This window comes from Rhyacophila brunnea, unplaced genomic scaffold, assembly GCF_057557595.1.
Source record: "Rhyacophila brunnea isolate RB1 unplaced genomic scaffold, BYU_Rbru_1.0 scaffold_2, whole genome shotgun sequence".
In the NCBI taxonomy this organism is placed as follows: Eukaryota; Metazoa; Arthropoda; class Insecta; order Trichoptera; family Rhyacophilidae; genus Rhyacophila; species Rhyacophila brunnea.
The window spans coordinates 27,111,995-27,135,729 of NW_028232859.1; the positions used below are offsets into that span (position 1 = coordinate 27,111,995).

At 32.6% G+C, this 23,735-nt stretch overlaps 1 protein-coding gene across 2 annotated transcripts in view; it reads right to left on the reverse strand.

Annotated features, from left to right (window-relative positions):
- Window positions 1–23,735, reverse strand: part of Sdc (Syndecan) — a 675,273-nt gene that overhangs the window by 36,360 nt on the left and 615,178 nt on the right. The window contains exon 1 of one of the 2 annotated variants that reach the window (XM_085947156.1): window positions 5,058–5,331. The exons of the other annotated variant lie outside the window; for it this stretch is intronic. The gene's annotated coding sequence lies outside the window, so the exon portion shown is untranslated. Of the gene's footprint in view, window positions 1–5,057; window positions 5,332–23,735 lie in introns of those variants that run through there. 2 annotated transcript variants of the gene reach the window in all.

Below are 23,735 nucleotides of genomic sequence, written 5' to 3' on the forward strand. Positions count from 1 at the left end.
TATTATGTTGACATTTAAAAATATGTATTGATCATAATTATTGTCGAACTAGTGATTTTTTAGAAATAATTTGAATATGTTGATAATTTTAACTAAAAGTTCTCTCAAAAGTTCATCAAGTGCAAATAAGTCCGGCTGCTGGAAAAGCTTCTTAAATTCAACGCTTATACAGTCATCAATAATAATAGAATAATTTATCATTTTTGTCACGGATGTTTACTATTTCAAAATAATATTATGATAATTCATGGCGAAAATTACTAAGGTACCTATATAAATATATTTATTGAAATTTGTTTTATTATTTTTTCACCTCTGTTGGATTCACTCAATATATTGGCATTTTAGCAGCACATAACTTATAATTCATTTTCAAAAACGTAAACGAGTGTGCTTAATTACCGCTTAAGTACCGAAAATTACGGTATTTTAGATTTTCAAAACCGATATTTCGGTATTGATAAATACTGGAATACCGGTTTTGAAATACCGGTACTGCAATCCCTAGTTCTGACAGATAAAATTTTCAGTAGTCATTTTATTTTTCTCACACTTTATCACGGTTCTAAGATGCATAAATTAATATACAAAAGATATAGGAAAAATCATTAAAAACAAAAGTATATGTAAACAATATACCTATAGATGGAAATATTTATAAAAAACGACTTTCAAAAAGAAAATATGAATATGATGTCGGTAAGTAGTTTTATTATTATGAAAGAGGGGCATGTTTTTTTAGTCAAGTCAATTTGCAAGGAATTATATTGTGTATTGTGTAGACGTAGAGTGACCCAAAGGAAAATTACGAATATTATAATTCTTGCATAAAGGTTTGTTTTTGCGGCCGAGACAGTTTATTCACTCTATAAACTCGTCTCGCGTGTGCTATTTTATTTTTATCTCTTTGTTGTGATATAAGTTCGGAGCATATGCGGGAGTCTCGGAAGACCAACTGGAGAGGTTTATAATGGGGTCAACGATGTCAGCAATATGTCGGCAAATGGAGCATTACGTAAAACTTCCAATGGCCTCTGCATACATTAACATACATCTTGTAGCTCGGTACAGAACAAGACGCCGAATCGAACGAAATCAATAACCGCGCCAAATTGGTAAAATTAATTCACATACAAAATTTTATAGGTAGATAATATAATATTTAAAGGTATGAAGTAATATATATAATTCATTTGCTTACAGAAAACTGGACTAAAAACATTTCAATGGAATGAGTCGAATCCCGGAAAAAAGCGGCGTAATTCTAAATAGGAATGATAACTTTATATGGCTTGAAGGTTTTACTTGATCGGAATTAAATATCATACTATGTACCGTAATTGAGTAGGTGCTTATTGTTTCAAAAGAATTTCCACAAATAATATAATTCTGGATAAAAGACATGTCAGTTAATTACAAAATCAAGTACATATTTGGAATTGTGCTGCTATCACGCCATATACCTACATGAGTACTTATCTACAACGAACAGTTTAGTTATAGTGACATTATAATGAAATAGTTTAACGTAAGTTATCAACGAAATCATGTTATAATAGTAATGCTATGGTTTCTGAACACGGGGTGTTGTAGTCGGGACTTGTATTTTCGTCCGAACTTTACTACCTACCTATTCAATTCTATTACAAAATATATTTGGAAGTTACGACGATAATGTTACGTATCAATCATCCAAAAAGGCGTAACTATGAAGCTAGCGAAAAACGAAGTAACCAATAATGATTTTATCATTATAAATTTTATTTATATATTGCCAAATAAAAGATTTTTACGAAAATATGATAAAATTAATTTATATTATCAATTTAAAATCATTATAAATTCAAACAAGTATGTAAGTGCTGGCTCAATCAATAAATGATAGACCTTTACAATCTGTCGAGTATCTTGGATTGAGTTTTCGGTGAAATAATTAAGATATTCTTACTCATAACCTCCCACCGGATGTATCTACAATAAGTAGGAAACGATTAAACAAGTATCCAACGAAAACTGATTAGTTCTTATAAGGCTGTTTTTATAATCAGATAAGCGAAAGAATTAAAAATTATACATACTTGGGTTAGAATACCTATATAAACCTGAAGTTATTTTGCAATGTTAAAAATTCAAACGCTCCACCTTTGCGCACATTCTTTATGCGTCGGTATGAAATATATTACCAATCCATTATATCAGGATATACGGTTATTACCGGACGTCAAAAACCTCTTGGTGGATGGCAAGCGAGGCTTTATCATGGACCCGTACGCAGACATTAAAAATTGACAAATAATTCCCAAAATCGAATCTAACGAATAAGCAGAATTCGAGAACAATGTGCGGAATGGAAATTTACGGCCGGGTTTTATGTAAAAGGCAAAACGAAACAAGGGACTTAAAAAGTCATACATTATGTATGAATCTAGTTAGAAGTTTGCTCGAATTACGGTGGATTACGGCTCGACTAATTCATTAATTTGGGAAATACTTATTTGGATTACATTCAGATAATGGTACGGTTAAATGTTGAGAAAGGGTGTAAAGCTAATTAGTTAAAAACAGATGATTCATTTTCGATATATAAAAGGTTTTCATATACTTTTTACACGTTTCGTATGCCTACACTTTCCGAGGCGTGGCGTGTTTTTCTTATTTGATCGCGGCTGCAACAATTCAAGAAAAATACGAACAAATACCCTATATAATGGGACTGAAGAAGAACACACAGTAAGAAAGTCATAATAAATACTTCAAGATTTACTATGATTAGCCTTTGCCCGTCTTTTCATGACATAATTTATTTTCCACTTGTCTCTTACAAATTAACAATTACAATCCGCCGCCATATAAATGATAACATTATATACGTATCTACGGTCGATTATATAAGTATATTTATAGTACATGGTTCCGAAGATGGGTTCATATCCCAAAACATATAATCGAATTACAAAAACATTTTTTTAAAACCATTACATATTAACAATTTTGGTATAACTATATAAGTAACTACCAGTTAAAATAGTAATTTTTTAGGTGTGGATAAAATATATTCTAGCCACAAAGTTTCGCCAAGCATTTTGGATACCGTGTATAAATAATATATCGAATGAACGGTTTTAGACTACATTGAGTATAATAATAGGGACTGTCATCCTGGAGGAAATTTTTAATACCAGAGTTTCCGGATTGGTGTTCTCAACTTCAACCCCGAATTCCGGGATTTGTGAAAACCATATGAAATTTTGCCAATTTATTATTAGGTATTCGTACCAAAGTAGATAGAACATTATGATTATGAGTAATAATATCTTCAAAATATTATTATAATCGACGCGATGAAACAAATATATAGTATCTACCGCAGTATCGTAAAGTATGTATTAATTAAAACATGCTACAGTCGACGTTGTTTTGCTATACATAACAAATTTAAACGATTTATATCGTAACTAATATAGATTTTTTGAAACTGTCACGTTCTTTGTGTTTATAAATATATAGGTATCTTAAACAAATAAACTGTAATGAAAATATGCTGATTTAGACAAAACATAAAATTAAAACAAATCCTGAAATCACGATTTTAGGAAGGAATCAAGAAGTAGACCGGGATCCCGGGATTGCAAGCCCTACACAATAATGAGCTACGTCCAAATAAAGGAATGCAAGAGTTATAAATATTGAAATAGCATGTTATTTATAAATGAATCACTTTAAACACAAAGCAATAGGGCCAATATACCGATGGAAATTATATAGCTATAAAATATCGACTGAGTAGATACGCTATAATCGTAACCAGTGCCTATATTCCGAATAAGAAATTCCATTTTCATTTCAAATAGATAATAAATAACTCAAGAGGAAGCACCTTGGTTCTGTTCCTAGAATTTAACGCAGAATCCCAGAAACCTTTGTCAGAGCGTACCATATAATATATTATGGATGAGAAGGAAATCGTATATTACATTATACACGTAGGTATATGATAATAGTACCAGTACCTATATCGCTGTATGCTAAATTTATGAAAATAATATTATTTTATTCTATATCCATGAAAATTCTACCATAAAATGTACGAATGACAGCATATGCATTGGAAGTACTTATCATTATTAATATTATTATAATTCAATACAATATTGAAGATACATAATTTTGAAAACACTTCTGAGAAAATATATTATAACCAATAGAAAAATCTTTTTGAAAAAAGTAAGATAACCGGCAGGACACGAACCTGCATCTCTCGGGTTTCGCGCCCACGCACATAGACCACTGTGCTAAAGGTACCATACTTAATGACGACAAAACTTTAACTAATGGCTCATATAGTCTTTCTGAAGCTCTTTTTTTCAAACAGATTTTTTCTATTGGTTATAACCAATTTTCTCAGAAGTTTTTTCAAAATTATGTATGATCAATAATTAGAATGTTACATTCTTAAATCTTGTGAATTATTCGTTGAATAAAAAAAGGAATTCTTCAATAAAATATATTACACATTTTGCTTGCAAATGGCCGATAAATATAATTAATGATAATTTAGTAGGTAACATACTAGGCAGGTAAATGATTTTAGTGAGAATATTTTGAAACCATAAATAACATAATATTATTATGGACTAATCACCGACAAAAATATATAGGCAAGTGTTTCATATTATGTCAAAACCTGGATCGATGTATTTATTATTTTGATGTCTCTTTGTTCGCGATGCGAATGTAAAAAGTAAACATAACTAGTACCCAATAATAAGAAGTCAATATATTCATAATATCTCGGCAAAAATAACGACTCTCGCCCAATAACTTGAAAAACAAGTTGTGAACATTATCAATAATTTAAAATGCACGACGTCATGCATTAAATATTAATAAAAATCAAGCAGTATACATTTCTATGATTGACAATTAATATTAAATGAATTACACCATATGCATGATTATTATTAACTTAAGAGAGTAAAATACATGGAATAATTTATACAGATGTTTGAAAAATACTTTACGAAAATAACAATGTCAAATAAATAATTAATCCTTACCTTAAAGGTCCCTTATCAGCCCCGGAAGAAAAGCGACCCAGATAGTCGGCGTATAAAAAGACAGACGTCACGGAAATTCGCAGATATTCGCGAAAAATTCGCAATAATTTTCTCGCCAAGCGTGGTGTGAAAAAACGCAGACTTTTTAGGTGATGGATTCGACACGGGGGTTAATAATTAATTCTTGCGCACTATTATGTTGTCTGGCAGCGAAACGGGAGCGAAGGTGTAGCCTGAGATGTCACCTGTACAGGATCAACAAAGATGCTGCAGTGCCGGAGGAAGGGATGGAGACGTGATCAATAAGCGGCGCGACGTGCTGCCATCTGGCGTCGCGGCGCCAAACTTCGCTCCGACGCCGCGATAAGCGACGCCCTGTCGCACAGAACCGACGCGAGATGTCCCTGCGGACCGCAGTACGGAAAATTGGCGCGTAATTCGGATAAAAATATGGCAAAATTTGAAATATTACTTAAATGACAAAAAAACATATTTAATTAACAGATATGGCAATCACTTCAAAGAAATATTTTTTCAGCACTACTTTAGTTAGTAAGCAGTTATTAATGTGTACAGCTTAAAACAATTAATATATTACGTAGCTGTGAAAAAGTTATACATCTTCAAATGTGAGATGTAAGATAGATTAAATATCAGAATTGTAAGGAATCTTCAACTAAATGTATGCGCAACTACCTCAAATTAATATTGAATTTTTCATTTTCATATTCAGTTTCATGATTTATAGTATTTTGTGCTGTTAAGTAGTATAATGGACATTTTAGAAAACTTTGTGAACGACACTTTATTATTGTCATGACACTTTGGTTATAACTCATTATTTTTATAAAAAAATAGGTAATTATTAGTATGTTGATTTATTGAATTGAACAAATCAATAAAAGACAAATGAAACGAAACGATAAAAGTTCACTCCAAAACAGATTGTCAGCAATTCTGCGAATACAAAACAGTAAAAAGGTGCGGCTTGTATCTCCAGTGATATAAGTACCGATAAAAGCAAATTAAATACGGGATGCTGAACAAAGAAGATAATGAGTTTTAACAGAGAAGAATAATAATAATTAAGTGTTGCGGCACGGAGAACTTACTATCTGTGTTTCTGTAGGAGAAAACTTTAAATCTGATTTCCTTACAGAACTTGGTACTTTGTCGCTGACGGTTGAAAAGTTTGATTGAGGAAATATAAAGTGAGCGAAGAAAATGGTGCAACTTAGATTTCAGATATCAAAAACGAACTAGTTCACATTTCTTAAAAGTAATGTATTTTAATTATTATACACGAATATAAGAGAAATTAAAAAAATAATACCTGCACATTATGTATGAAATGGAAAGGTGCGTGATGCGCATAGCATAATATAATATGATTTATTATGTCACCCAGTGGCGAAGGCTCCATACTAGGCGATTATTTAAAGATTTTAAAGCCTACCTTCTAAGAAAAATAAACCAAAGACATTATATTGATAAAAAATAAACAGACCCACCTGTCGTCAGAAACTTCAAGAATTGAATTTAGAATTCATAACAAAGGTAAAAAATATGCGGCTGCGCCATCAGTCTTCAACTATTGTATTTATACGATTATTTTATCAGGAATTCAGATTTATTTTGTACGACCGTCAGGTCACGTGACCTCAGCGCCTTGTCCACCGAAATGAATGGAATACGGCAAGCTCGAAAGCCGAAGCCAAAAATCTTTGCGCATAATATTATTGTGTATGGCTGCAGTTTGGTCCAAAATAATTAATAAGATAATTTAGAAAAATAATTCCCATGGCATTCGATCACATATAAATAAATATAGATTGTTTTTGAAAATATATAAATTTAAACTGATCGCTTAATTTTATATCCTCAGTGAGCTATTGAAATTTCACCAATATATTGTGTCGCTGTCATTAGTGTATGTGTACTTATTCATCAGTAGTAATATCGTATTATCTTCTTATTTCCCGTGAGTATATCTGACGGCAGGTGTGTTCTTTTTCTTTAATCTACAAAAGTCACCCTTCGCCACTGATGTCACCATGTTCTTAAAACGGTCGCCAAAGGAGAAGATGTTCTGTGAATGAATTCCGTTATATTATGAAGCATTAAACATCTACAAATTGGTATGACGCATCGATCAGTTACTACACCGTGAAACCGTAAATAATGCTAAAATACATTACCATCATGTCACGTGAGCTCATATGCTAGAATCACCAGAACATTCAATAATAAAAATTGACAACCTAAATAAACATTGTCAATAACCTGTCGTTGTACTTTTCTTCCAAATTATTAAAATTAATGATGATACAATGTGACTCGAATTTTTTTAGAAATTAAAAAACGCGCGAGGTTACTGCTGTGGCGTGATATGCGTGAGTTGACTGAAGTGTGGTTCTGATAAATTTAGACGGATTTTGTTACTATTTTGATATTATTCGTTGTTCGAAATGTGCTACGGGTGAGAGCATCTGTATATCATGTTAAATACTATATAAAACGACCAAGCTTGCCGTGAGCTCATATGACGTGATGGTATTGTGTTAGGGCAATAATGTGTTTTTATAATAATGCACGTAAAGCAAGGGTTTTCAACCTGTTCTTTGACCTGCACTCTTCTTTGTCAAATTTTGAATAATGTTTGCACTCCCTACACAAACAATATCACATTTGAACACTACATATTAACTCGCATACATACAGTATCTGCGAGTGAATACATTGAACTAAAAAAAGATTATAGAAATATTATAAGCAATCCAAAAATAAATCGACTGTGAACATTAAATGCAATGACTTTTTTGTTTCTACTTAGGTATCATTCATTGATGATTCTGCAAAAACATGTCATTTTCTTGCTGATTGCGATCCGCATGTTTACATGCGGATTCAGGCGATCATAGATTTTGCTTTATTCAATACTTTTAAGAACGTATTGTGCATACAGTACACACTTTAGAGAGATATTGATCTTCTTAGCATTGTGTGATTTCTATATAAAAAAAACCTCTTAAAGCAATTTCAGCTTTACATTAATGCCACGTATGTATGCAAATTAGTGACTCTTTCTCCCATATTTTCACACGTTTTTCGAAATATTTGATAATTAAGATGTAGATGATTAGGTTGTTAGTTGTAAGTTATAGAATTAATGATTAGATTAAGGCTATACCTCAGTTGAGGTAAGGTCTAAAAAGATCGTGGCTAGGCGATGCGCGGATTGTGGGTCGCGGGTGCAAATGACGCATGCCGAACGAAATATAATTTGTCATATAAATCCAATATGCGTCCATTTAATGTTCTGTTTATTATATAGTAACAATAATAATATATTCATTGACATGTTTTCTTTTTCAAGTAAATAGGTAACGTTTTTAGTCATCTTTACATGATTTAAGAATTAATACCCCCGTCGCCATTACGAAACAAATTGACGTATTTACACCTCGACGTTCGCTCTTCGAATGCCAGCGAGTCGATAATTTCGTCGCACCTATAGTTGAAAATTATTTGCCGTTTCACTGATCGTCTTAAGTTATAACAATATAAACATACGCATGCGGCGTTGCTATTATTACTGTACTGATTGTATAAGACACTTCTTACATAATATATCTGATATAACACAAAAGTGGAGAGAAATGCGTGCAACCTCTTATCGCATTTCAGAAAGTCTTTGAATATGGTGTAGGTACTCGCTGATCTTATTTATAATATTTTCTCGGAATCCCTGTCTAGAAAGTCTGTCACAAGCTCGTAAGATCCATCACTTTACACGAGTTTAACTGAACCACGGAGCCATGTCGTCTCAATTTATCTGGTTGAAATTGCGGGATAGAAGACGGCGAAAGTTTGCCGAGCTTAAAGCTCCGCGAGAAAGAAAGAAAGCTTTGAACGTTTGCTTCTCGTTAAAACGGATCCGAAGAAAGTAAACATTTTTGTGTAGTGTTTGCGAAAAGGAGAACGTCTGGGGGAGCCATAGCTACAGGATCTCTGTTCGATTGTTGGTTTGTATGTATTACATCTTTGCGAGCAGGCTTAATACATAAAACGGAAACGGAAGGAAATCCCATGACAATTAATTTTGTTTGCGCACAAATTCGTGTCGGTCGTTGAAAAAAGATTCCTAAAATCATTCCCTTCGTAGTGCGTTAGAATTAGTAAAAAATATAACACGTCCTCGCCAAATTAAATTGTAAAATGCTACACATTAATACACAATTCCAAGTATATTCTAATAGTTCAACCAAACTATTAAATAAAGTGTTTCCTATATGATTAAAATATGTCATTTAAAAGGTAATATTGGTGTCGTCCGCTCCAATATGACCATTTCAACTGATACAACATATATATTAAATAACTGTATAATGATAAATATCATATAAGTATACAGTTATTTAGATACACTACGACTAATGTTATTAATTATGGAGACGTCATGCACATTAATCTACTCTATGATGTAGATAAAATAAAAAAATACAATTTTGAAAAATCTCAGAAACATATTACACATTAGAAAAAAAAAATGTAGAAAAAAGTTGAACCGAGTTCGAGTACCACTCGGAATCTAATGTTAAAACCTTGTGTATATTCAGTTTTTAATAAAAAAAAATAAAAAAAGGATAAGTTTAAACCTGCAACGTTTTTCTGTCACGCTCTATTTTCGTCTAGTTCTCTATTACCCGAGAAAATATGGGTCACGTCAATTTACTTATCGAAATAATGGAACTTGAACATTACGTTAGTCCGCGCTGTAGTTTTGTGCGTGTTGCGCAGGGTGGAATGGGGATTTTTCTGAGGTAGTCAGGTACGTATTTTAAGCAAAATCAAATGTGTATAATCAATTATTGAATCAAATTATATAAACAATTACGAATTTCCACTAAATAAATGCTAAACCTTTTGAAAATAACACTTCATTTATTTATAAAACGCATTTGAACGAAGGCATTTGTTTATCAATCGGCTATCCAAAGGCTATTCACTCTCCGAGCGATCTGTTCAGCTCATCACCATTCAATAGATTGCATATTATGTGCTCCACTTTACTGGTATTAACTGTCAATCGTGTCAAGTATTTATTGGTGGAAAGAGTTTTATTAATTAAGCATTATAATAAGTATAGTATTCATTTCACACCATGCAATATCAACCATAATCGGTATGGTTTATTTGGAGGTTTTACTTTTGTTAAAACTTTAGTGTTTATACGTGTCGTACAACAAATAATTTGAATCTATAAATTTGTAAGTATAAATAACAATGTGGTTTCAATGCTATACTGTCCTCTGTTTCCGGTACAGTAGTTCACAATGAACTACGGAACGGCGAATTGCATACGTACAATTTAGATGCAACCCATGACTAAATGTCAGTAGGAAAGCATTTATCTATTGGCATAATAATATTAATTTGATACAAATATTTCGTTGTTGGTCATATATTAAAAATAATCAATGCTCGAGTGGGTTATTTAACCTTTGACAATTTATTAACCAATTAAATAAAGGTCCTTACGTATGCGGTTTAAACGACAGTTAATGTTATATATGTCAAGCTGTTTGTAGAGAATGTATGTATTTGAGGATAAAATACCCTTATCAATCTTATCATTTAATACAAATATATTATATTACATATACATGATATCGTTATAGAGATCCTACTTATTTTTAATGGAAACTTTTTATTTAGTTAAAATAAACATTTATTAAAAGGCAACTTCAGTATACCTACTAATTGGAATCAGGGTAGGTTCACCACAGTTTTCGTCGTTTGTCGCAGCGCCGTTTGGTCGGCTCTTACGATTACAACGGTATTTGGCATGGACCCTCAATAACAATTATACTGACAGAATTCAATAACAAACATATTTCTATGGCGTTGTGAATTTATAGGGGAAGTCAATTTTCCATACTGATACATCCATATTAAGTTTTAATGTGTTGTTATCAGTTATCAATTATTATATATACATATCTGTAAAATGCGTGATGGCGCTTAACGCTTATGCTAAAAATACACGATACGATGCAATCTCCGGCGATGAACTGGTCCAATCAGTTGAGTCATAAATATGACAATTCGATTATTGCCCGTCCGAAGGGTTGTCTGCTAAGGTTATACGAGAATCGTCGAAAATATCTGTAACGTTGTGACGTCACGCCTACAGTCGCTTTGACGTTTTGCCTCTATAATTAAAATTTATTCATTATCACAGAGACGTCGTTAATATTTAAACATACAAGAATTAATATTAACCTGTATACCTATGTATAGTATACTTATATTGACTAGCTACTTCTGTAATCATAGTTTTCAATAATATGTTGTTAGCATTTTTCTCGTAATTATGTAAACAAATAATACGAGGGAAAACTAAATTCAGCAAACAGTATTAATAATAACATAATTATTGTATATTTCAGCAGTAGCAATACAACGTAGCAACGATTCAATTGGTGTTTAAATCGGTGGAGGTAATCGTTATTCATGATTAACGATTGCTCACGATGATCTGTGTCGTGATTTAGACAAATGTTTTCATTTTTAAACGTTGAATTTTTGTTATTGAGCTTATAGTTTTACTAGCAGATGAACTTATAATACACAATTTTTGTTAATGTCACTTATCTACTAGCGCACTATGGTGTTAAATTTAAAGTCGATAGCTAAAAGATTGGCAATGCGGAAAGAGCTTGCAGAAAAAAGGTTAAATGTAATCAACTGACGAAATTTTATTTCCGGTAGGTAGTGCAAATAAACCGTTAGGGCTGGCAAGCATCATTTAACAGTTAACCCTATTACATTGTGGAGAGTGAAATAAAATAAAATTAAGAATTAGAGAAAAGCGTTTTGGGCGCGCTCGGATATCGGAAAACGTGGAAGACAAAAACAATTACCGGCGGATTGAGGAAGATACACAATAGGTATACACTCGCACGGCGTTGCCAAATATCCGAAAGCTAATTTCGTTAAAATAACTACAACGGTGGATGTTTATCGGGAAAAGAATGGGCCAGCTCTGGATGTTATTATCGTAATGGATGAACCTCTGCGAAGGCGACGCCCTGAATAGGAATAAATAAAATAAATGAATCGATTGCACAGGGCACAGATGGGTTTAAGTAATTTACACTTTTTGGATTAGCGCATTATGCCTCAATTGAAGTGATGCGAGAAAGTTTTACTTTCTCACTTACTAATCTGTAAGTATTTACCGTTTTTTACACAACTCGAATACTGCCCAATAACTAGGAATTATCAACTGTACACTTCGATGTGAATTTTGGTCCCCAGTAGGATATATTAATCCCAAGTTTTCCTTTTTTGTGTAATGGTTCTTCAGTGTGATGGCGTCTCTATTCACGCAGTCAAGTCGCCACTTTGGGCATTCTCTTGGTATCCTCGCTTTTCGCAAGTGTACTAGCTCAACAAAATGTCTTATCATTAGGTCCTTCAAGAATAATTGTTCACAATGGTGTTGACTATGACATTATAATAATACTATATAATTAAAATAAAATAAAATATAATATAAACCTTCTAATTCAATAAATAAAGTGCATTACACATAGTATTTGATAGTTCAGTGGAAAGACCAGACGAGCGACAGGTCGACATGGGCAGTGCAAGCAACGTCAGCGATAGCGACCATTGACACACAGGTGCAAATTAGCTCCGACTATTTCTTGCGCATGGGTTAACACATAGTGTCGTGGTTACATGCTGTGTTGCCACTGCATTGTAATTATATCTTATTTTATTTATGGATAATCGATGATAAGCCTTGATAGTGGTATGCGTAGTGGAAAATCACCCCCTGGAATATTAGTCAGAACCTCAAATAATATTTTAATTTTCATATTTCTTTTTATTAAGTGAAATCTGTGAATCGTACATGTTCAATAGAAATGTAGTGTAAAAATATATTCATCGAGATCATCATATATATTCAGTGGTGTTGTTGGAAAGTTATCAGATGTAGGAGAATTTTAGGCAAATTGGGGAAAAATATCACTCCATGAACATAAAAACATAATAGATATAGGTAAAAGATTTTTTTTATGACGACCGTTAGGTATTTTTTTAACGTGCTGACCGAAAATCGTGCGCACAGCTTTGGCACACCATTATGCGTAAAAATAATGTTATTACACGCAAATAAACTAATTTAAAATATTCATAATATTTTTAGAACGTCTACTACGATTAAGTTGCTAAAATATTATTAAGCTTTTTAAATTATCTGATTTCCCGTCATATTTCAAAGTCACACGAGACTTATACACCGTTTTCAGTAAGTACCCCTATTTATTTTACATAAATTTCTAATAACGGTTCAACCGTGAATGAAAAGTGAGGAAGTAATAAAAGAAGTAATATGGCAGACGTCAGAACGTTTTTCGTCGTAAAAATTAAACATAACAAAAGGAGTCGTTTGAAATTAAATTTACTGAAAAACGCCTGAATAGAAATTAAAACTTTGCACGTGACGCGACCAAAACGAAACGATTTAAAAAAAGTCTACAAGAAACTGGAACGGAAATGTTGTAAAGGAAATAGAAGGAGGTAGCATTCGAATACTTTTGAAAATATATTAACTGTGTATATTTGCATGCTAACATTTGTTTTTAAAGCATTTTCGAAAGCGTAAAAAAGGGAAAATTCTCCATTGAATATGCCTATTTAAGTACCTAGGTATGTTTTTGTTATGCATCAATGGAAAGGGAATTCGTTTCGTCTTTGCCCGATGAAAAACAATTCTAGACAGCTGGAGATAGATAGAGGTACGATTATTTTTATCTGTTAAGTATAATACGCTTTCATTTATATTAAAACATTTTTTTTTATTCATACATCCGCAAAATTACAATAGTGATCGCTTACAGTTGCGTTCATGGATGTTACAAGTATCTATCAATTGATAATGATAGTGTGTATACATTAGAACGGACAAAATGTTATTAATTTGATTACATTTGTTTGTTATTTATTTTGCAATATATATAGTAAATGAAAATGATACAATTGTTTGAAATATACTATGAATCAGTCACATTATTGCTTTATTTAAACCATACTAATTGATGAGCTGATTATTTAATGATCGAAAGAGTGCACCGATTACCAAAAAGACAAAATCGACTTCAAAGTCAAATTATGTTGGATTAAAATGTTTTAAACATTCTTTAAATGAGGTACCTATTGTTCTGAAATAATTACCCATTATAATTCTTTTCAGAAAACATATTGATACATAAAAATCTTGACTCATTGGAGTGACAACTTGAAGGTTGAAGGATGTCATGAAATTCCGTTATTAGAACTGCGAAGTCCAGAACATGGAAGTGATTGACGATTTAACTAACGTGTATAGGACAGTGACAATTACAACTCTCAGCAAAGATGATATAGGAATTTAATTTCCGTTATGTTGGTATTTTTGTTTATTCGCAAATTTTTATCAAATATAGAAACCGAGTAAGTATTAACAAGTGCTTTGCGAATTTTTAATCAAGGCAATAATATTATTCAACCTGATTTAAGTATAAGGTGATGCCAGAATTGATGATTATTAAACAAAATTTTGAATAATAAGATTATTGTTAAATAGGTTAACGTGAACAATCCAAAAGTAAAACGAAAAACCTACTAAGAATTTCATACAAATACCAACTAAAATGTATACTGAGATAACATATGCGTATATAGATAGTGTCAGTAGTATCAATAACTTAGAGAGATAGTATGCGTACAGATATAAAACCATGATCTCAAGAGATTTCAAGAAAACACATTTTTAAGAGCAATCTTTAGCATCACGTACCTTTTCCAAAAAAATACATAATCCTGGGATCTCGTTGGAAATATTGGGGATAAAGTCGTAGTAGGTTAAAGCATTTTTTCATTCAAATATACTTCGAGATGTGTACATATATACGAAAATCGTTTGAAAAATTTAGCGATTTAGGTGTATTGAGTACCTACCTATTCGCGTATGGGATAGGAATTTGTTAGGATGCGTTGCATCGTAACCCGCTCATGGAAAAATCTATTCGCTGCCGGAAACGTTATGGTGACCAATATTTTCCTAGTTTCTGCGAAAATAAACTGGTAACTATCGATTATAAAATTTTATATAAAATGAGAGGGTATGTGTTAGAAGATTTAGATTGTAAATGCGTATTTATATTCTAATGTGAACATACCCAGATTGGAAAATAAAGAGATATTATTAGGAAATGTAATTATTTCTTTTTTTAAATGTTGAATATGAGTTAATACTACTTACTGTAGTAATTTTTCTCAATATTTACGTTGCCAAGTTCTGACGACAATTAACTGGATGAAAGCTTCCCATAGATTCAATCGCTGCTATTTTTCAAGCTTTTCGTTGACACCCGCCTAAATTAATAGATAGGTGGCCCTGTCCCGTTTGGTGCCTCTACATTCTACAACTACTGCAAGACGGTATTTGTCTATCAATCGGCTATTCAAGAGCTATCCACTCTCCGAGCGATCTATTCAGTCCATCACCGTTCATCCATCAATCAGCAGATTACATACATAGTATATAATACTAGAGGTCTCGGTAGTGAAACGTACAATGTTGAATAGTTTTTTTTACATTGAAATTATCAGTTCGTTTAACTAGTTTCACAATTAAGTTATCTCAGAAGGTGGACTATTATGGCATTATATTATACATATAAGACGGAAAACTAGATATATTCAGGATCATAAATTAACTAACCTAATACTTACTTTACTTCGATAGCACGAACCGTAAAACCTCACAACATTTTCAGAATATCTTTGTAAATAAATAATGCCATAAACAAAATAAAATATAATTGTTTGAATGTCTGACAATATTTAGATTTTTGATTCACGTTTTTTGATTTAATAGATCTCTGATTGACACTGCGTCCACCTGACAATCATTTTTTTCAAGAGTTTGATTGTAAATACATCAATAAAATTAAAAAAAAAACATGATTTTTATGTTTGCACATGACAAATAAAGCATTTGAATAAATATTTATTCCAGCAAGAAAACCATGATACGAAACTGCAATTATTTTGGATTTAGTAAACGAAACATAAATTTGAAAACATCATCATAATATGACATCACGCATTCATTCACCAGCGGGGTATTATTACTTGGGGATTAAGTATCATTTCGCGACTATAGAGTAAAGAATAGGGCCTTCCTATAAGTTTTCTAATAGTGTCCCAAGTATTGTAGGAAAAATCATACATCCTTCGCCCCTATGCCCCCTGTTGCCATGGTAATGGAGACTCGCTTAGTGAGCGCTGTTCGGTGTTAGACGGCGGGTGGCTGGCTACTTCATGCAAGTAGATTGAGGGGAGCACGAATGGAATTTCAAAGAGGAATATACAGTCACTTGCCAACGAAAAAAAATGATCATGGAAGAAAATTAAAACATATTATGAGAGAGTAATCTGAAATGGTTGTAGGTTCCTACATTACATTAAACATTCGTTTATGCCGCGTTCACACGTGGCGATTTTAGTCGTCGTGGACGAACGCAATGTGTTCTCGGAATAAAATTATTCAACGGAAATACGTCGATTCGCCTTTAGAAAATCATTGCACTGGACAAGTCGATTGTATGAATGATAATTATCATAGATATCCTCTGTATCTGAAGGTTACTTGCTGTCAGAATTATTATCGACTGACCACCCAGCTTGACAACGGTACCTATAATCAAATTAATCAGATACGGTTCACTAACTCTGACACATACCAACCGTAATGTAACCAATTACGAGTACTGAATCTGACTGGTACTAAACTATGAGATAATTTAATTACATGAATGTACCTACATTATTATGGAAAATAAATTATACGAGCCGAATTATATTTTAACAAACTCTTGGCGCAAAATAGTAAAAATTTGTTACATAAAGATAATATTTTATTAATTTTGCAGTTGCAGACCACAACGCCACGCTTCGGGCTATGAGCCCATAATTAGACAGCTGAATCCCAAATTAAAACACTCTAGGTCCGTATCGATATTAAGTCAGGTTAAGTGCAATGTTTGCAAATACTCGACAGCATGTGTATGCAAACAATAGAAACAGCAATTTTAAATTACAAATAAGTATCTGAAACATGTACAATTTCGTAACATATGAGTACTTCTCACTCTTCTGTTACTTCTCAATGATTAGATACATTTTATAGTATCATTTTGTAATATATAATTGGTTAAATAAATATAGTACATACATGCCGAAATGAGAAACACGCGTCGCAAATAACGATCGGCCGAAATCGACCCACTGCTAGGCGAAAGTCTCCCATAGACCTTCCACTCTTCTCGGTTCTAGCGCTTTGTTATCATGTACTTTTCATAAACGTAGGATAGTTAAAGCAGAAGGACCTATTGTCATCTAATTGTCGACTTGACGTCTGGCCTATTGCATTTTTATCAACATGACAATGTATTCTTAACTGCCTCATTATCCATTTACCTTTTTTGCGGTCTTTTCGTGTTATGCAGTTTCCAAGCCATTGTCTATATATTTTAAGTATCAATTTATACCAATCACCCACAGCCGTTAGAAAGTATTAATTCTACAATAAATATATTTTTTTTTAATAATGTTAATATACCTACCACTCCTTGCAGATAATTAAAAATCCGGTAAAAGCTTTCATTTTACTTCTCTCATGAGTTTGAATTTAATATTATAGAAGTACAATGTTTGATGGAAAGAATAAAAAAGCATGCGTTACAGCTCAAAAAAGTTTATAAATATACCCTGCTAAGCCTACCTACGGCAAAAATTAAAAAAAAAGTTCCCTTGTAACATTATGTAGGCATGCTATTTAAGCGGAAAGAAAAAAGTTTTACGAACGCTTTACAATGTAAAAGTGAGGTTTTACGCCGCCGTATGAAAATCTTTTATTTGAAACGTTACAGGGGAAAAGTGGGCTCCGTGATGACAAATCTACATCATTCACGGAACAACGATAACACGCGAATGACTTGAGGAACGCTTTTACGACCGCAGGAATAATTTGTATGTAATTGAGACATTTACCGATCGTTACGTGGCAGAATATAATGTGTTATCATAACTTATATTACCTTTATTGAAACACGTGAGAACTAATCATATTTAGGCACAAATTATCTCTTTCTTCCCATTTCGCGGAATGCATAGTCGACATAAAATAATTATTTTATTCCTTTCGGGAAGATTAATAATTAGGAAACCACCAAGACCATATTATTGGGATCAATATAATGTGTACAGTTTCATCTATTTCTTTTAACCCATTTAGTTATTTGTACATAGCAATGTTTCCCAAACTGTGGTACGAGTACCTCTAGTTGTACATGAACGATTTTAATGGGTACGTGTCTAGCGGCTGTACTTTTTATTTCGTATTAATATTTGATTAATTACAATAAAATACAATAATTACAACGTCATTCAACTAATAATTAACAGTTAACATCATTAAAGCGATCAAACATGTTTGATATATTATGTGTGTTGCCAATCGTACCATAATATGGTATTCGTACTAAATTTTAGATTTGAAATTAGGAAAAGTCAAATTGATGTTATTGACATGGGAAACAATGTAAGTCTAAAAGGAAATTTTTGATTATCATGCGATAACTTAAAAATTGGACTAAAATATTGTCGCCAAAAGTGGGGTGCGCCGGTAAAATTTATGCCTGGCTATCATATAGTAAGTTTGGGAAGCACTAATTATACTAATGATTTTTTATAATGACATTTTGAGTAGATACATAATATATTTACACAGTTTCGTAGACAATAGTATAAATTCGATCACGAAAGTGTTTGTAAGATTAATATAATATAAACAATATATTGGTTAATGTTGGTTATTATGAGTTGCATTTCTAAATAAGCATTTTCATATTTACATTTTAAGTCATATACCGATAAAATTCGATCGACTAATTATCGCATTGACATGTGGAAAACAAACGGTGACTTGGAAAATCGCATTAATCGTCAGTTCATATACAATGTCAAATTCTTCTTTTCTTCTTCTTTCGACCATGTCCGATCCTAATAGGATCATATCGAGGGTATACTGACAGAACGCATTAACTCAGTTTTTGATGTTTTTCTGTTTTAAATGCCAAAATGTATACAATTTTACGCTCTACGTCCTGGTAAAATGCAAAAAGGCATACGATATAATGGTGAGAAAATAGAAACATTATTAAATCATATTGTTATTTTTTTTATTCTGATAGAAAGCATGATAATGACCTAATACGTTCTGCGTATACAAAATACAGGACTTGTAACATGTCGTATATTGTGTTTGCCATAAAGGTTAGTCTTTATAATGTAGAAAAAATGTTTTTAAATAATAAAAAAATGATGATAATGACTTAATGCATTCTGTCAGTATACCCGCCAGATGTCAGCCACTTGCTCAACCTATTAGGTCCATACCCTGATACACAAATTGAAAAACAATATGTGTACTTGCCAGACTCAGGATTCGAACCTGGGACACACTGCGTTATAGTCAAACGCTTAAGCCGCGCGGCCACCATGGGTCAAATCATGTCAAATAGTGTCATATTATTTGAAGCTTTCATTCTTTCCCGATGCGATCATATTAGGTGTTATCATTCGAAAGAAAGGTACATTTGTGACATGTGACTGGGGCCTTATGTTATAACTTGTGATATGAAGTCACCCGACGACATGACGTAATTGTGACGTAAGCCCAATACACGCTCGAGGCAAGCCGCCCAACGCATACGGCTCACCATAAATAATATTATGCTGAAACACCTATTCGTGTATGGGGACATTAAATAACGCCAGTATTTGAGTAGCGTTAATTGTTAAATGCTTTAACTCACTCCGTTAGTACGTCACAATGATGTCATATGACGTCATGTCGACCGGGCGACTTCAACTCGCAAGTTACAACATAAGGCCCCTGGTCTTGCAATCCGCTTCCTATATGCGACAATTAGCTAAGATCAGTGACTAACAACACATAGAAATGAAAACGGGTGTTTGATGTAAGTGATAAAACAGGATAATATTGTCGGTATGGAACGTTTGTGTGTTGTAACGTGGTACCTGCTGTCAAATCTGTAGAAAAAAAATACGACGATCTGATTCGGTAGAGAGAGAGATGACTAATTGATAGTCAGTAAACGGTTAAAACTATGATCGTTGTATTGGCAGATAGTAGACATTAATTATTAACAATACGTTAATATGTATTATTACTCAGACATGATACGGCCTACTATGTGTCGATTTCAGGTGAAGTCTTTTAATAAAATAATTATTTTCGCCCACATTATGTGTTCAGAATATGGGTTTTTTATGAATGTAAGATAACGGATGTCATTGAAGAATATGTTACCTATAACTAGTAGAAAGTTTTATTCTGAATAAATAAAAACCAGATGAAGCAGGGAATATGAACCGTATTATTTATGTACACAAAAAACATAACCAGATGCCAATCCGTCGAATGTTTGGCAAAGTAAAATACACAAACAATATCCATTTAACAAAAATCTATAAAAAGCGATGGAATATTATAATAGCGAGTCTAGTGTATATAGCGAAGTGATTGTTTTCAATTCATATGAATTTTTCATATGATCACCATACATGTTGTTTATTACTAGGAATGCGACCCATATGTATTTACTTAGAAACTTCTAAGACATAATAGCAAGTATGTAATAATATAATAGTATATTATATAAGGAATTCCAAAATATCTTATCACTCATGCGGTCGTAATTAAATAATATAATATACAGTATTTACCATTAATTTGGGATGTATGCAATGACATTAATAATATGGACGAAGCATCTGGACAAAAAAATGACACTCACTCTTTTGTCGGGTCCGCCGAATGGCATAATCTGTTTTAACGCCATTACAATAAAGGTGATATTGCTATAAATTCCCGATGCTTTTTGTCGGGTCTGCCGAATGGTTCGGTTCGAACTAGTTCGCTCAAATAAACATTGACACTAGAAACACTGTTCTAACGCCATTACAATAAAGGTGATATTGATATAAATTCCCGATGCGTGATATCGCATAATAGAAATTGCGTGACGTCTACCTATACATGTGCGAATGTCGATATGCGCGAATTTACTTGCTAGCTACTGTATTGAGTGCGTTGTCCAATAATAATGTCATTGGATGTATGCATGCGCGTTCATTCAATTTTAGATACATATAAAACTCGTTCCCAAAACGCATACAATTGAGCGCAGTACCTACCTACCTACCTACCTACCCATTGTAACAAAAGTAATAAAGATAAAATAATTTGGTGTGTACAACTCAATGTATTGTAACGCATAATCGTTTCATGGTATAAATAGTTTTATCGATCTGTTTTGTCTGCATGTAAAAATCTAAAAATAGGAATTTACAATAATAATTATTCATAAACTCTATTTGCGTAGTTACCTGAGTTAAATGTAATCCTTATTCCACATATTTGTATTAATCATCAAGGCTTCAATGGGATGCTGTCAACTGAATATCAACTGACAAGAATGAAGCTGACGAAACGGGCCCTAATGATTATTTAACTATTTGGAATACGTGCTATCTACATAACTATGGTGTTTTATTTTCATTATTAGTACAAGGTCTTTCCATCAAGAATTCACAGTTAGGTACACGGTTACGAAAAGAAAACATAAATCTTGTTTATTATAAGAAGGAATTCATACAATAAAAGAATATCACAAGGATTAAGAATGTAATATTCTTTGTTGAACATTCATATTTCGGAAACTTCGCAAAAACTATTAGAAATAATCTTGAAAAAAATGTTGCATGGCGGGAATCGTGCCCGCATCCATCGCATTCCGGTCAATGTGCTTTGCCAATTTTCATCATGATTTTTTCTAATATGTATGTTTCTGAGGTGTTTCTGAATTACTTATGTAAGTGCGGTTGAAACTATATATATTGTTATGAAGGTCTATGGATATAAAATTGTATAGTGGAATTTAAAAATAAACTAAAAGCCAATTTTTGATGTAAACGATCACAATACGTTCAAAAAGAGGTGAAATCAGAAATTTTAGTTTTTACATGAATACATAGATGAAACTAGTTAAGTGATATTTTAAAATGAGTTATGTACCACTACGACGTTTATTTACTGCGTTATCGTTATGTTGAGAGCTTGTTAACGTTTTTAAGTATTAAATAATTTTATAGGTTAATGTAAAACGTAGCGGAAATGTATCTGAACAAAAATGCCCAAAATTTTAACACTCCATTCTACGATTATAATAATACTATTTAGTTGCGAAATATTAGCGTACACTATTACAAGATACTTAAGTAGACAATGTACCTACAAGACAATGGGTAATCGGGCATCGGGAGTAAGAATAAAAGACTACATTTATGACAAATGGTTCCGTGAAATCTGAAAGAATAAAGCATCAGCATTGTCAGCGTGCGCAGTGATGCACGATCGTGTGCCTAAACCAGCGTAGCACGAGAGACGCTCGTAGCAGGAGAGGAAAAGCATTATTCGTAGAGGCGTAGATACCCAGTAAAAGCCACGTCTACGAATTGAAACGGAAGTTTGCGGTTGGCAAGATAGAGCGTGGTTATTCTTTGACATGATGCTTTTCCGACATGCGCACAACATCGCGCGAGAAATGCAGCCTTACTTTTGACACATATGTGACACGTTCAATCCGTTCATGACGGAATAAGACGCCACGACGCCAATCATCAGACTCACGTAAGTTATATGATTTGTGAAATGCTCATCTCAATTAATAATACACCTCAAAACTCACAACGTGATTATGACGTAAAGACATGTATTCTATCGTAATTGACGCCGAACACGTTACATGTCATTCGCAGCCCACCTATGGTAGGAAAACAGCATACCGATTCTATTCACAGCTAGTACATATTATTATTATGACGTAATATGTTGTTGATTAAGTTTTTATATTACTAATCAATTTACGTTTTGCTTCAGCGATTTTGCTTGATTTCTGCGTTACGTAGTCAACATTATAATTCAGTGATATTAATCCGCATAAAGAAAATTATATGAATTAAATACGTGAACAGTTTCTACATTTTACAAGATTAGTTACCTTCGTCAATGTACAGAAAGAAGGTTAAACATTTATATGTCACTTAATTTTATTTAGTTTCCTTTGTTATTTCGATTGGATAATACAGTATATGTCAAGCTTAATTTGTTTTTTATCCATTAATAAGGGGCTGAGAAATGACAAAAGAAGTTTAGTTTGAAAAAGTTTTTTATGCGATTTCTTGAAGATATATCTAAATCTCATAATGTAAATGTAGAATGTATTATGATATTATGTAAATACTATCAATATAATACATATATAAAATATTCAGAGGATTTAGAATTAAAAAATTAAACAATTCAGCAAAATGACAGATTGCACGATAAATACAATTTTTTGAAAGCAACATAAAATGCATTCGACACTTTTATTTAAAGGTGATCGATTCAAATTTAATTCTGAATATACATTATTGTGTCGGCTGACTAAAATGCGGTTTCACCACCACACATTCTATGAAACACGA